Consider the following 13,318-nt stretch of genomic DNA (forward strand, 5'->3'; position numbering starts at 1 on the left):
CCCCAGCCACGAGTGGATGGGTCTCTACAGAAGGTGTAAGTGGTACAGCCAAATGTTTACTTGCACAGTGGCAATATCATAAATAGATAGAGTCAATATAAATAAAATAATATACAGAATGTACACGAACAATATGAATAACGATATCAGTGATAGATGAGGTAGTTATATGCATACAATCAGGGGTAAAGTGGCTGAGCAGCAGGATAAATAGTAAATAGTGGCAGCAACATATGGCGTGTGTGTTAGGAGAGAGTCATTTGAATAGAGGCACTGCAGATAGTGCTGATGACTGGTCCTTCCAAACCATGCATGAACAAGGGAATCTATATTCGGGGAGCCTGTTTCTGTCCTGTCCTTGACTTTGGTGCAGGGCATGTGATGTCCATAGCCTCTTCGTCAGCAAAACTCCCTGATCTTCTCAAAAACATGTGTTTGTCTAGCTGTGTCCAGTCCAGGTGCTGCTTGTACAGGTAGACCATCTATGGGAGGAAGGATGTCAGCGTTGCGCAGCAGCTGAAACCTGGTCCCGATTGAGTCCGAACGCTCCTTGGTGACAACACCTGGTTCCAGAGCATCGAAGCTGTAAAACAGGAAATAACAAAAACAATTGACATGTTGCAACCTTACACAACATCAATTCACCTCCCAATTTTAGAAAAGAACAATAACCTCGTACAATGCAATGCAAATGATATTAACCTGACGTGCTGGTACTGCTTGAACTCTGGCAGCGGCCTGAAGTACGGCGTCAGGTGTTGTTGACAGCCATAGCTTTCCACCAGCACCGTACCATCCTCCAGTCCAACCAGCTGTGGGATGTTGACCCCGTCCCAATACTGTCCTTCACAACAGAGTACTAGCAATTCTAACCGATTGTCATAGCTAGCTAAACTTAACCAAATAGGCTCAATGTTAGCTAGTTAGCTAGCTAACATTAGGCTACAACTAGCAGGCTACAACTAGTTATTCTGAGATAACATTACTACACACAGATTACAAACGTAATGTTAGCTAGCGAGCCATCTAACGTCAGCTAGCTAGCTAACAGCAAGCTTTAACTTGCAAGGAAAACATCTTTCTGACTAAATTTGAATCGCATGATATCTGAAACTGTAGCTGGACTCACGGCAGACTGAAACCCCTTTCATTAAATAAGACGTCCTGTGTCGTTTCCGTTTTGTTGGAACAGCTTGCTTGGCCAGTTGTCAAGTCACTCTGGTTCACACCGACCGCGTGCAATGCCATAGGAATCATCTTAAGCTTTAACCACCACCCAAACGCTGACCATTTCACTCGCCCTAGCAGAGCTGGTTAGGCTGTTTTCATGTTAACCAGAGCGTTGGTGACTGTAACAATTTAATTATGTTTTTTTTTGCAGATGTTTACTGACACCGGCCATATTCAACCGGTGTTGAGCGTTCGCAAATTCATCAGTTATTCTGAGCTCTGGCACATTCAGACGAGAGCGCTCTGAAACAGTTGTCGCCGTGACGTTCTATTGAAATGGATACTTGCACAGCTGAGTCTTTTGTTATGTTTTACTACATGCCTTTTAAAAAAAGCAGCATTCAAACTGACCACCTCAAATAGACAGTAGCGTGCTTTAAGGCAGACCAGTCAAAGCTCATCTCTCGGCATGTCCAGCCCACTCATTATCTCAGCCAATCATGGGCAACAGGAAGGTTGCTGGCTTTTTCTGTGGCTTAACCAACTAGTCTCGTAATTTAACTATTTTATTCGTATTTACAGATGGCATACAAGTTTGTTATTAAGGCGCATGAAAGTTTATATGTTTGAGAAGGCATTTTTGCCCAACAATAGACATTTTCATTTAATCTAACGATGATCAGAATTCATATAAAGAAAGTAACATTTTCCCCAAACCTTCATTTCACCATTGATTAGCTGTGTCTAAGAAGTCTATTAAATGGTAGAAGTAAGTTCATTCTGGCATTAGTACTGATCACACTAAAAGCAACATGCAATGAAATGCTTGATATGTGGTGAAAACTGTGTATGAATTATCCTACTGTCAAGAGTGTGTTCTCTCTCTCTCGCTCTGTCTCTCGCTCTCTCTCTCTCCTCTTCCCTAATCTCACTCTCCAATGCATCCACTGTATGTTGCATTGTGAAAAAAGCAAACAAGATTATTTTTTATTTTCTGTTCGCCCGCTCACACACTTCGGCACAGTACATTTGGCCCACCCCTCTCTCCCCCGACCCTCTTGATTGAGGGCTAATGAAAAAGCTGTCCTGAGCGCCGCTCCCCTCCCTGTATCCATTAGGAATAATTAGACGGGAACAATTTTGATGCCTGTAACCTCGGCGAGTGTGGCTAATGGCGTTATAAATTGCTCCTTGTCCTGGGCCCTGCTAACGTTGTCGTCGCGCGGCGCTAGCGAGGAGGGCGAGACGCTTAATTCAAAAGCACTCTGTCAACAGCGCTGATTTGTGTGTTTAATGAGAGCGTTTAAAACAACAGCAGCGGCTCATGCATCCTAATGGCGGCGGCAGGAGTAGGTTCGATAAAGAGGCTTGTCCGTCGTAATTAGCGGCGACAAACATCCGGGATTAAGAGAAGGGGGCCTGCAGCCGCCGCACTGCACTCAAACGGGCCCCTGTTGCTACTGTCAGAGACTGCCTCTCTCTGACTGACTCTCTCGCCTTCCTTCTGTAATTTTCACTCTCTCTCTCAATTCAAAGGGGCTTTATTGGCAAAGCAAGTTAAACATACAATAAACAAAAGTGAGAAGAAACAAATTTAACAACATCAACAAAAAACTGTTAGAAATTAACAGTATTCATTGCACTCAAAAATGTTTCAGAAAGATAAAGACATTTCAAGTGTTATATTATCAGCGATGTACAGTGTTTTTTAGCAATGTGCATATAGTTGTAGTGTGAATAGTGGGGGAAGATAAATAAACAGATAAATATTGGTGGTGTTTACAATGTTGTTTGTGTTCCACTGGTTGCCCTTTTCTCATGGCAAGTATTTCTGTTGTGATGGCACGTTGTTGTATTTCTCCTAACATATATGGGAGTTTATCAATGTTTGATTTGTTTTCAAATTCTTTGTGGGTCTATATGATCTGTGGGAAATCTCTCTCTCTCTCTCTTACTTTCTCTCCCTCTCGCAGTACTCTGTTCCTCCCTCTCCATTCCCAGTCTCCTTTGTTCTCTCTTAGTACCTTTCAAACTAACCCCCCCTCTCTCTTTCTTTCTCAGTGTAACTACCGCTAGATTTCTCTACCTTTATTTTGTATAGTTTCTCTCCTCCCTCTTTCTTTACATGCCTCTAATGTCTAATCTTGCGTTTCTTGCTTAAGTCATTTTTTGCTCTTTCTCTCTGTTCCCCCAACAGATCTAACAGTGGGACAATAAGGTCAGATGGGTAATAAGCCCACAGGCTGAAGACTAGCTTGTGTGTGTGTGTGTGTGTGTGTGTGTGTGTGTGTGTGTCCATGTGACATAGGCGTGAAAGAGCGAGCTGGCACTGACAGATGTCCCCTCATGTTACCAATGGAAAGAGTGAACAAGTATTTATGAGACAATCTCTGATTGAGACCAGGGTCATATTCATTTTACTCTTTTGGGATTGGGGGCAGCATTTTCACTTTTGGATGAATAGCGTGCCCAGAGTGAACTGCCTCCTATTCTGTCCCAGATGCTAATATATGCATATTATTATTAATATTGGATAGAAAACACTGACGTTTCTAAAACTGTTTGAATGATGTCTGTGAGTATAACAGAACTCATATGGCAGGCGAAAACCTGAGAAAAATCCAACCAGGAAGTGGGAAATCTGAGGTTTGTAGTTTTTCAAAGCTTGGCCTACCGAATACACAGTGTCTATGGAGCCAAGTTGCACTTCCTTTGGCTTCCACTAGATGTCAACCGTCTTTAGAAACATGAATGATGATTCTACTATAAAGGAGGGGCTCATGAGACCTGTTTGAGTCAGTGGTCTGGCCGAGTGTCTCAGGCTCCCGACAGAGTTAGCTCTCGTTCCATGGCTTTTCTTCAGACACAGGAATTCTCCGGTTGGAACATTATTGATGTTCTATGTTAAAAACATCCTAAAGATTGATTCCATACATCGTTTGACTTGTTTCTACGACCTGTAACGGAACTTTTAGAGTTTTTGTCTGGACGAAGTGCTCGCGCCTCATGAAGATGGATTACTGTGCTGAACACGCTAACAACAAGTGGCTATTTGGACATAAATTATGGACTTTATGGAACAAATCAGTCATTTATTGTCGAACTTTGATACCTGGGAGTGCCTTCTGATGAAGATCATCAAAGGTAAGTGAAAGTTTATAGTGTTATTTCTAACTTCTGTTGACTCCAAAATGGCAGATATTTCTCTGGCTGGATTGGGCTCTGAGCGCCGTTCTCAGATTAGGCTTTTTCCGTAAAGTTTTTTTGAAATCTGACACAGCGGTTGCATTAAGGAGAATCTATATTTAATTCTGTGAATAACAATTGTATCTTTTATCAATGTTTATTATGAGTATTTCTGCAAAATCACCGGATGTTTTGGAATAAACTGAGATTTTGGGATTTAACCTGTCTACGATACTGGTTCCCAATTGGGAATCAACCCTCCCACGTGCAGCTGGAACGGTGGCGCATGGAACGCAAAAATATTCTTAAAAATATTTAACCTCCACACATTAACAAGTCCAATAGCTCAAATGAAAGATAAACATCTTGTTCATTTAGCCAGCAAGTCAGATTTCGGCGAAAACATAGCACATATATATGTAAAACCACCACCAGACACAGCTCATTTCAATAGCCAAAACATGCAATCAACAAACGCAGGATTAAAAAATAAATCGCTCACTAACCTTTTGAAAATCTTCATCAGATGACAGTAATATGACATATTACACAGTACATATTTTTTTTTTTCAATAATATGCCATTTATATCCATAAATGTCCATTTACAGTGAGTTCACCTTCAGAAATTACTCAAAAACGCCCGCAGGAAATCTATGTAGCGCGGCAAGATAACGTAAAATAGACATCATAAACTTTGACTAAATATACATGTTCTACATATAGTTAGAAAGATACACTGCTTCTTTATGCAACCGCTGTGTTAGATTTATTTTTAACGTTACAGAAATCGCACACTATTCCATATTGTGAGACAGCGCTCAGTTCCAAGCTACATTTCCACGTAATGTTGGAGTCAACAGAAACACAGATTTAAGCATAAATATTCCCTTACCTTCGATGGTCTTCGTTCAGAATGTTCTGGAAGGCTTCATACTTACCCAATACATCGTTTGGTTTCAAGTCTTGCGTCTTTGTATTAGCTACTGCTAATAACATCAGCTGAAATGCACCCAAAACGTCCTCTGGTCCGGATAAGTTGCGCATCAAAACTTCAAAATTACACATTATATGTCGACTAAACAGGTCAAACTAAGTGCAGAAGCAAGCTTTATGATGTTTTAGACGTGCAAAACAAACTTCAATTCAATCGCCCATCGTCTGCCCTTCTCTTCAGTGCTGGAAACAAAGGAATGACTGTGACCAATTCGCGCCCATACGCACAGCCTATTCTCTCGTGGCACGCACTAATTTCACTCCCATAGGGTCAATTCTCGCGCGATTTGAACGGTTTGAAGCTCTAATGAAAGAGGACATCTAGCGGAAGAGATAGAAAGTGTCCCCAGAATCATAGCTGGTTGGGAAGGGTGGGGGCATGACGTCAAAGTTGCTCCAACTTTCATGGCCACAGAAACTAGTTTGGAAGAATGCCTGCCCTGTGAGTTCTGCTATACTTACAGACATAATTCCAACGGTTTTAGAATCTTTAGAGTGTTTTCTATCCAATAATAATTTTTATTTGCATATATTAACAATTTTTGAAAGATTTTTTTTCCAGTTTACTAGGGGTACCCAATCTCTCCAAAGGGGGCGTATGTCTGCCATATCCTCAACAGGTTAAATATGCACATTATCTTACAAAACATACATGTACTGTGTAACATGATGTCCTATGAGTGTCATCTGATGAAGATCATCAAAGGTTAGTGATTAATTTTATCTATACTTCTGCTTGTTATGACTCCTATCTTTGGCTGGAAAAATTCCTGTGTTTTTTTTACTTGGCGGTGATCTAACTTAATCACATGTTGTGCTTTCGCTGTAAAGCATTTTTGAAATCAGACACGATGGGTAGATTAACAAGAAGTGTATCTTTCATTTGCTGTATTGGACTTGTTAATGTGTGAAAGTTACATATTTAAAAAAAAATGTTTTTGAATTTTGCGCGCTGCCTTTTCAGCGGAACGTTGTCGAGGGGTTCCGCTAGCGGAACGCCTGCCTTAGAATTAAGACTAACAACAGAAAACATTTTAAAAATGAAAATGACCATTGGACAAGTCCAGGTAGTACCTCCCTGTTTCCTTCCGTCGTCTTCCGTTTGGTACCGAATGAAAGCAACCCTGTACAGAGGACAAGCACAGTAATCAGCCAAACACATTGTAAAGGCTGGATAAAGCAATATAAACGTTTATCCTTTAGAGCATGGTATGCTAAGGAGGCTGTAATATGTTTTAATCAGCTCTGTTGTGCTGAGATCCTCTCAGAGACTGTGGATTTATCCCGAATGAAACCCTATTAACTTTATAGTGCACCACTTTTGACCAGAGCGTTATGGGTCCTGGTCAAAAGTAGTGCACAACATAGGGAATAGGGTGACATTTGGGATACAGCCTCTGTCTCCGTAATGGATGGAAAAGGAGAGAGTGACAAAGCCAGACTGTGCATTTTAAAAGGTGTTCAATTCACTCGTAAATGCATGCTGACAAGATTAATTGAGCATTGCAAATGGTAAACTCTGAACCCACACACACAAGAAAGGACAAATACAGACAGATGCATACGCAGACACACACACACACACACACACACACACACACACACACACACACACACACACACACACACACACACACAGACAGTGGAGCATACACACACACATACACACAAACTCACAAACAAGCACACACACCCCTCCTCCGGCTCTTCCCTGGACCCACTTCCACGTGTCCTGCACTGCACAAATTACTTGATGGGCAGTTAAATGTAGGGGTCGGGGGTTAAATGAACACCGTTGTTTATGAGGATGCGGTGTGAATCCATTTGCATTCTAATATTCCCCCCTTTTCCGAAAGGAGGGGAAGGGAGAGGTGGCGAGGCTAGGGCTGGTGGACGGCTTGTTTTAAAATCCCATTATCAAGTTATTTATGGAATTCACAGCCTGACAATCCCTTTGACCTTGTTTTGTTAAACATGAACCAGACACAATTCCCGCACGCTGCAACGCCTATTAGCTTTTGTTTTCAATAGCCTTAAAATGTCACCAACTTCAATCACCCCTTGGGCGGCTCCCTGCTTGTGTGCTTGGCCCCATCAAATAGACGCATGGCACACACACACACACACACACACACACACACACACCACTCTATTTCTTCCCCAAAACAGATCAGCACCACACCAGCCAGACACCATCCCATCCTAGACTCCATCCCATTTGTCTCTGTCTGTGTCTGTGTTTGTTTGTGGTTTAACCGGTCACGGCTGAGTCTCCGCAGCTAGTCTTAGGCTGGCTGAGCCATGCAAATTCTGACCCTCTCTTTAGCCTAATTCTCTTGTTTAAACATGTGCTGCTCATCCCTTCCCTTAGCCACTAGTGCACCCCCCCTCCCCTCCCCCCCACACACACAGTTTCTGTCCACTTATTACTAATAAACGTACCAGAGGAGTATTGTAAATAAATACTGTATACTCCTATGCCTCCGATGAGAGATGCAGGGTGGAGAGATGTGCTGTTGCGGAGGTAGAGGAGGCAGAGGTTTGCAAGGTTGTATGCAAAGTTTGGTTTCACCTTGCAGGGGAGGGAGAGTGAGTGTGGGTAATAACACAATAAATATTCCCTCACTCGCTGACCCGCATTTGCACATGTTAGTGAGCGCCGCACCCTCATTGGCCGAGAGGCGTGCTGCTGTGGAGGGTGGCCATTCAGGAAGAGGTGTAAACATCCCCTGACCACGGTGATCGCCACAGCGCCAGCCATCGTTATTACGGAGGCCAAGCAGAAACAGGCCAATGCTTGTCATTAGCAATACTGAACGACGAATGAGCGAGTTCACAAAGTACATAAATCAGCATAGCGACGGTAAAGGTACAAAAATGCTTGTTTTTACTTGACTTTTTCCACATTTTGTAACGTTACAGACTTATTCTAAAATTGATTAAATACAAATGTTTCCTCATCAATCTACACAAAATAGCCCATAATGACAAAGCGAAAACATGTTTTTAGAATTTCTTAACATTTTTAAACAGAAATACCTTATTTACATGTGTTCAGACCCTTTGCTATGACACTCGAAATTGAGCTCAGGTGTATTCTGTTTCCATTGATAATCCTTGAGATGTTTCTACACCTTGATTGGTGTCCACCTGTGGTTAATTCATTTGATTGGACATGATTTGGAAAGGCACCCGCCTGTCTATTTTAAGGTCCCACAGTTGACAGTGCATGTCAGATCAAAAACCAAACCATGAGAGGTTGATGGAATTGTCTAGAGCTCCGAGGCAGGATTGTGTCAAGCCACAGATCTGATGAAGGGTACCAACAAATGTCTCAGCATTGAAGGTCCCCAAGAACACAGTGGCCTCCATCATTCTTAAATGGAAGAATTTGGAACCACCAAGACTTCCTAGCGCTGGCTGTGCGGCCAAACTGAGCAATCGGGGGAGATGGGCCTTGGTCAGGGAGGTAACTCGGTTTACCATTTTATCTGTGGATTAATTGTCGTGTGGAGGCCCTCCAAAGGTCCTCTCTGGAGATGGTAGAACCTTCCCGAACGACAACCATCTCTGTAACACTCCACAAATCAAAAATCTGACGGAAGCCACTCCTCAGTTAAAAGGCACATGACAGCCTGCTTGGAGTTTGCTAAAAAGGCACCTAAAGGACTCTCAGACCATGAGAAACAAGATTCTCTGGTGTGATGAAACCAAGATTGAACTCTTTGGCCTGAATGCCAAGCATCACGCCTGGAGGAAACCTGGCACCATCCCAACGGTGAAGCATGGTGGTGGCAGCATCATGCTGTGGGGATACTTTTCAGCGGCAGGGACTGGGAGACTAGACAGGATTGAGGGAGAGATGAAGGGAGCAAATACAGAGAGATCCTTGAAAAAACCTGCTCCAGAGCGCACAGGACCTCAGACTGGGGTGAAGGTTCACCTTCAAACAGGACAAGGACCCTAAGCACACAGCCAAGACAACGCAGGATTGGCTTCGGGAAAAGTCTCCGAATGTCCTTGAGAGTCACACCCAAGAGGACTCGAGGCTGTAAATACTCGAGGCTGTAATCGCTGCCAAAGGTGCTATAACAAAGTACTGAGTAAAGGGTCTGAATACTTATGTAAATGTGAAGAAAAATAAAGAAATTCCAAAAACCTGTGTTTGCTTTATCATTATGGTGTATTATGGTGTGTAGATTGACGAGGGGAGAAAAAAACCAATTCAGAGTAAGTGCATTTTAGAATAAGTCTGTAACGCAAACAAAATGTGGCAAAAGTCGAGGTGTCTGAACACTTTCTGAACACACTGTTTTAACCTCCACTGCCGTCTCTCTCACCTTTTCGGTTTTTCTTTCTGTATTTCTAAAATATGATCCTGGCAATACTAATGATCTGTGTTTTGTGTGTACCGAATATTTGTTTTAGGCTCTCCGATAGAACGGCGTCTTGTCCAGTGGGTGTGCATGTACAGTGCCTTCAGAAAGTATTCGCACCCCTTGACTGACATGCTCACCACACCGCTCTTGCAGCGTGACTTGCGTTGCAGAGTACATTTACGCATACATGTTATTCCATCATTGCACCCACAGTGCTTGTGCGCGTCAACGAGCGTCTGTATAGCTAGGCGCTAAAATAGAACCTGGTTCTGTTTGTCACGCTTGCAAGTCCTGCCTCTCCCATCTCCTCATTGGTTTTTAGGAGCATATACCCACGTGGGTGATTGAAAGATTAACTGAGGTCCACACTCCAGTCCAGTTGGTAGTGGTAATGCACCTTAACTTCACTAGGGTAGGGGGCAGCATTCGGAATTTTGGATGAAAAGCATGCCCAAATTAAACTGCCTGCTACTCAGTCCCAGAAGATAGGATATGCATGTAATTAGTTTGATAGAAAACACTCTAAAGTTTCCAAAACTGTTAAAATAATGTCTGTGAGTGTAACAGAACTGATATGGCAGCCGAAAACCCGAGGAAAATCCAACCAGGAAGGACTATTATTTTGAAAGGCTGTTATTCCAGTGAAAGCCTATCCACCATACAAAGACTTAGGACCAAGTTCACGAGCTCTGTATCTTCCTCTACATGTGACCAGTCTTTAGGCATTGTTTCAGGCTTTTACTCTGAAAAATGAGGGATATACAGCACTTTCAATCAGTGGCCAGTGGAAATTTCCATTCGTCAGCCATGCGCCCTGATCGTGAACGCGCCTTTCTTGTTTCTCCTTTCCTATTGACGAAGCTTTTGTCCGGTTAAAATATTATTGATTATTTATGACAAAAACAACCGGAGGATTGATTTTAAACATCGTTTGGCATGTTTCTACTAACTTTTTTTGGGACTTTTCGTCTGGAATTAGTGCACACGCCTCCTGCATTCGGATTGCTGGACAAAGCGCGTGAACAAAAAGGATGTTTTTGCTCATAAAGAGGGACATTATCGAACAAAACAAACATTTATTGTCTACCATGGAGACCTGGGAGTACCACCAGATGAAGATCATCAAAGGTAAGTGATTAATTTGAATGCTATTTCTGACCTTTGTGACACCTCTCCTTGTTTGGAAAATGGCTATGAGTTTCTGTGGCTAGGAGCTAACCTAACATAATCGCAAAGTGTGCTTTCGCCGTAAAGCATTTTTGAAATCTGACTCAGCGGTTGCATTAAGGAGAAGTGTATCTATATTTTCATGCTTAACACTTGTATCGTTTATCAATGTTTATGATGAGTATTTATGTTATTTGACGTGGCTCTCTGCACTTTCACCGGATGTTTGTTTGACACAATGCATTTCTGACCATAACGCGCCAATGCAAACTGAGATTTTTGGATATAAATATTAACTTTATTGAACAAAACATACATGTATTGTGTAACATAAAGTCCTATGAGTGCCATCTGATGAAGATCAAAGGTTAGTGATTAATTTTATCCCTATTTCTGCTTTTTGTGACTCCTCTCTTTGGCTGGAAAAAAGGCTGTGTTTTTCTGTGACTAGGTACTGACCTAACATAATTGTTTGGTGTGCTTTCGCAGTAAAGCCTTTTTGAAATCGGACACTGTGGTTGGATTTACAAGAAGTTTATCTTTAAAATGGTGGAAAATACTTGTATGTTTGAGGAATTTTAATTATGGGATTTCTGTTGTTTTGAATTTGGCGCCCTGCAATTTCACTGGCTGTTTCGAGGTGGGACGCTCTCTGGTCCCACTGGTACCAGAGAGGTTAAAGTTGGTTGCCAACCTCAATTTAATAAGGAATCTGTATTAGGAACATTGTCATGCGGGAAGAGGAATGACAATGTTCCTAATATGGATTTCGTATATATGACTGAAAACATACACGCTCCCTGCATCTAGAAATATTGTAGACCTATGTCCACTGATCTGATGTGCAAGAGATTAGATACAATATGTGTTTCTTATTTAGGCAGTGTCTTATATCAGATAATGGGGATATAACTAAGGGTGTTCCCCTCATAGAAACACACATACACAGTCCCAGTAGTCTCAGCCATACATCACCATCCCTAGAGGGGCGAGGAGAGAGAGGGCTCCCATCATGTTTATATATGACAGGGATCAGCATATTATGATGCAGGTGCTTATCGACCCACGATGCTGATCTGATTTTTCTTTCTGTGCTGAAGCCACATCGCTTGTCAAAGCCAGACGAGACAGGGAGTCGTGGCAACGTCCTGGCAATGCGCCGTGTCAGCAGTCCCCGGCTTCACTTGTCCCTGTCTGTCATCTGTCTTGTTTTCTTTTTTTTCCTTTTCATGTTTTTTTTTAGCAAGGGCAGTTTTTGTGCCGTTGATACAGAAATACACACACACACCGCAACATGTGGCACACCTGGTTGTCAGTGCCTCAGGACAGCCTCTCATCTGTACAGAGGGTGAAGTGCCAAGCAGTGCACTGGGCCCTTTCCAAAGAGGGCGATGAGAGAAAAGAGGGAGACGGATGGAGAGGTTGATGGATAAGGCCAAAGACAATGAGCATCATTCTATAAATTGTTCAGAACTAACATGATTATTCTTCATCCCTACACACATATCGTCTCCAACGGTCTCTGGTTCTCTATGGCACAGTTAAGATTAATATTATTGCCTACATTTTCTAGGGTAATGCATTCATTTTCAAACAATATGATCTAAAGGAGACTAAAAGAGATAACAGGTACTTGTAAGTTTTATGAGCAGGGCTTCCTATTTCACAAGTGCCTTGTGGAAGAAAACAGAAGACCAGACTAAGAGCAATATTAAATGACAGACTATAACCCTTCACAACACCCCATAACACTTTGTACCTGGGTAAAAAGTACATTTCTTTGCCACATTTTTTTCAGTATTAATTTAGTGCGTTATTGCATGTTTTGGGGAAAACATTTCTGTAAAGACTCTTCTTTTCACTTCAAATCAAGTCATTTCAAATCAAATCAAATGTTACATGTCACAGGCTTACTTACAACCCCTTAACCAACAATGCAAAGTTTTTAAAAAAGTAAGTAAAACAATATTTGCACAAAAAAATAATCATTACAAATGTAATAAACCAAAGAAAAAGAAGAAAGAAAAGAGCCATATACAGGGGGTACCGGTACCTAGTCAATGTGCAGGAGTACAGGTTAGTCGAGGTAATTCAGGTAATATGTACATGTAGGTAGGAGTAGTGACCATGTATGAATAATAAAACAACGAGTAGTTTCAGCGTATAAAAGGGGGTCAATGCAAATTGCCCGGGTAGCCATTTGATTAACGTGGTCGTGCCCTCTTCACGACTGTCTTGGTGTGTTTGGACCCTGATAGTTTGTTAGTGGTGTGGACACTAAGGAACTTGAAGCTCTTGACCCGCTCCACTACAGCCCAGTTGATATGAATGGGGACGTGCTGGGCCTTCCTTTTCCTGTAGTCCACGATCAGCTCCTTTGTCTTGCTCATGTTGAGGGAGAGGTTGTTGTCCTGGCACCAC

The sequence above is a fragment of the Oncorhynchus mykiss genome, chromosome 3, assembly GCF_013265735.2.
Source record: "Oncorhynchus mykiss isolate Arlee chromosome 3, USDA_OmykA_1.1, whole genome shotgun sequence".
Classification (NCBI taxonomy): domain Eukaryota; kingdom Metazoa; phylum Chordata; class Actinopteri; order Salmoniformes; family Salmonidae; genus Oncorhynchus; species Oncorhynchus mykiss.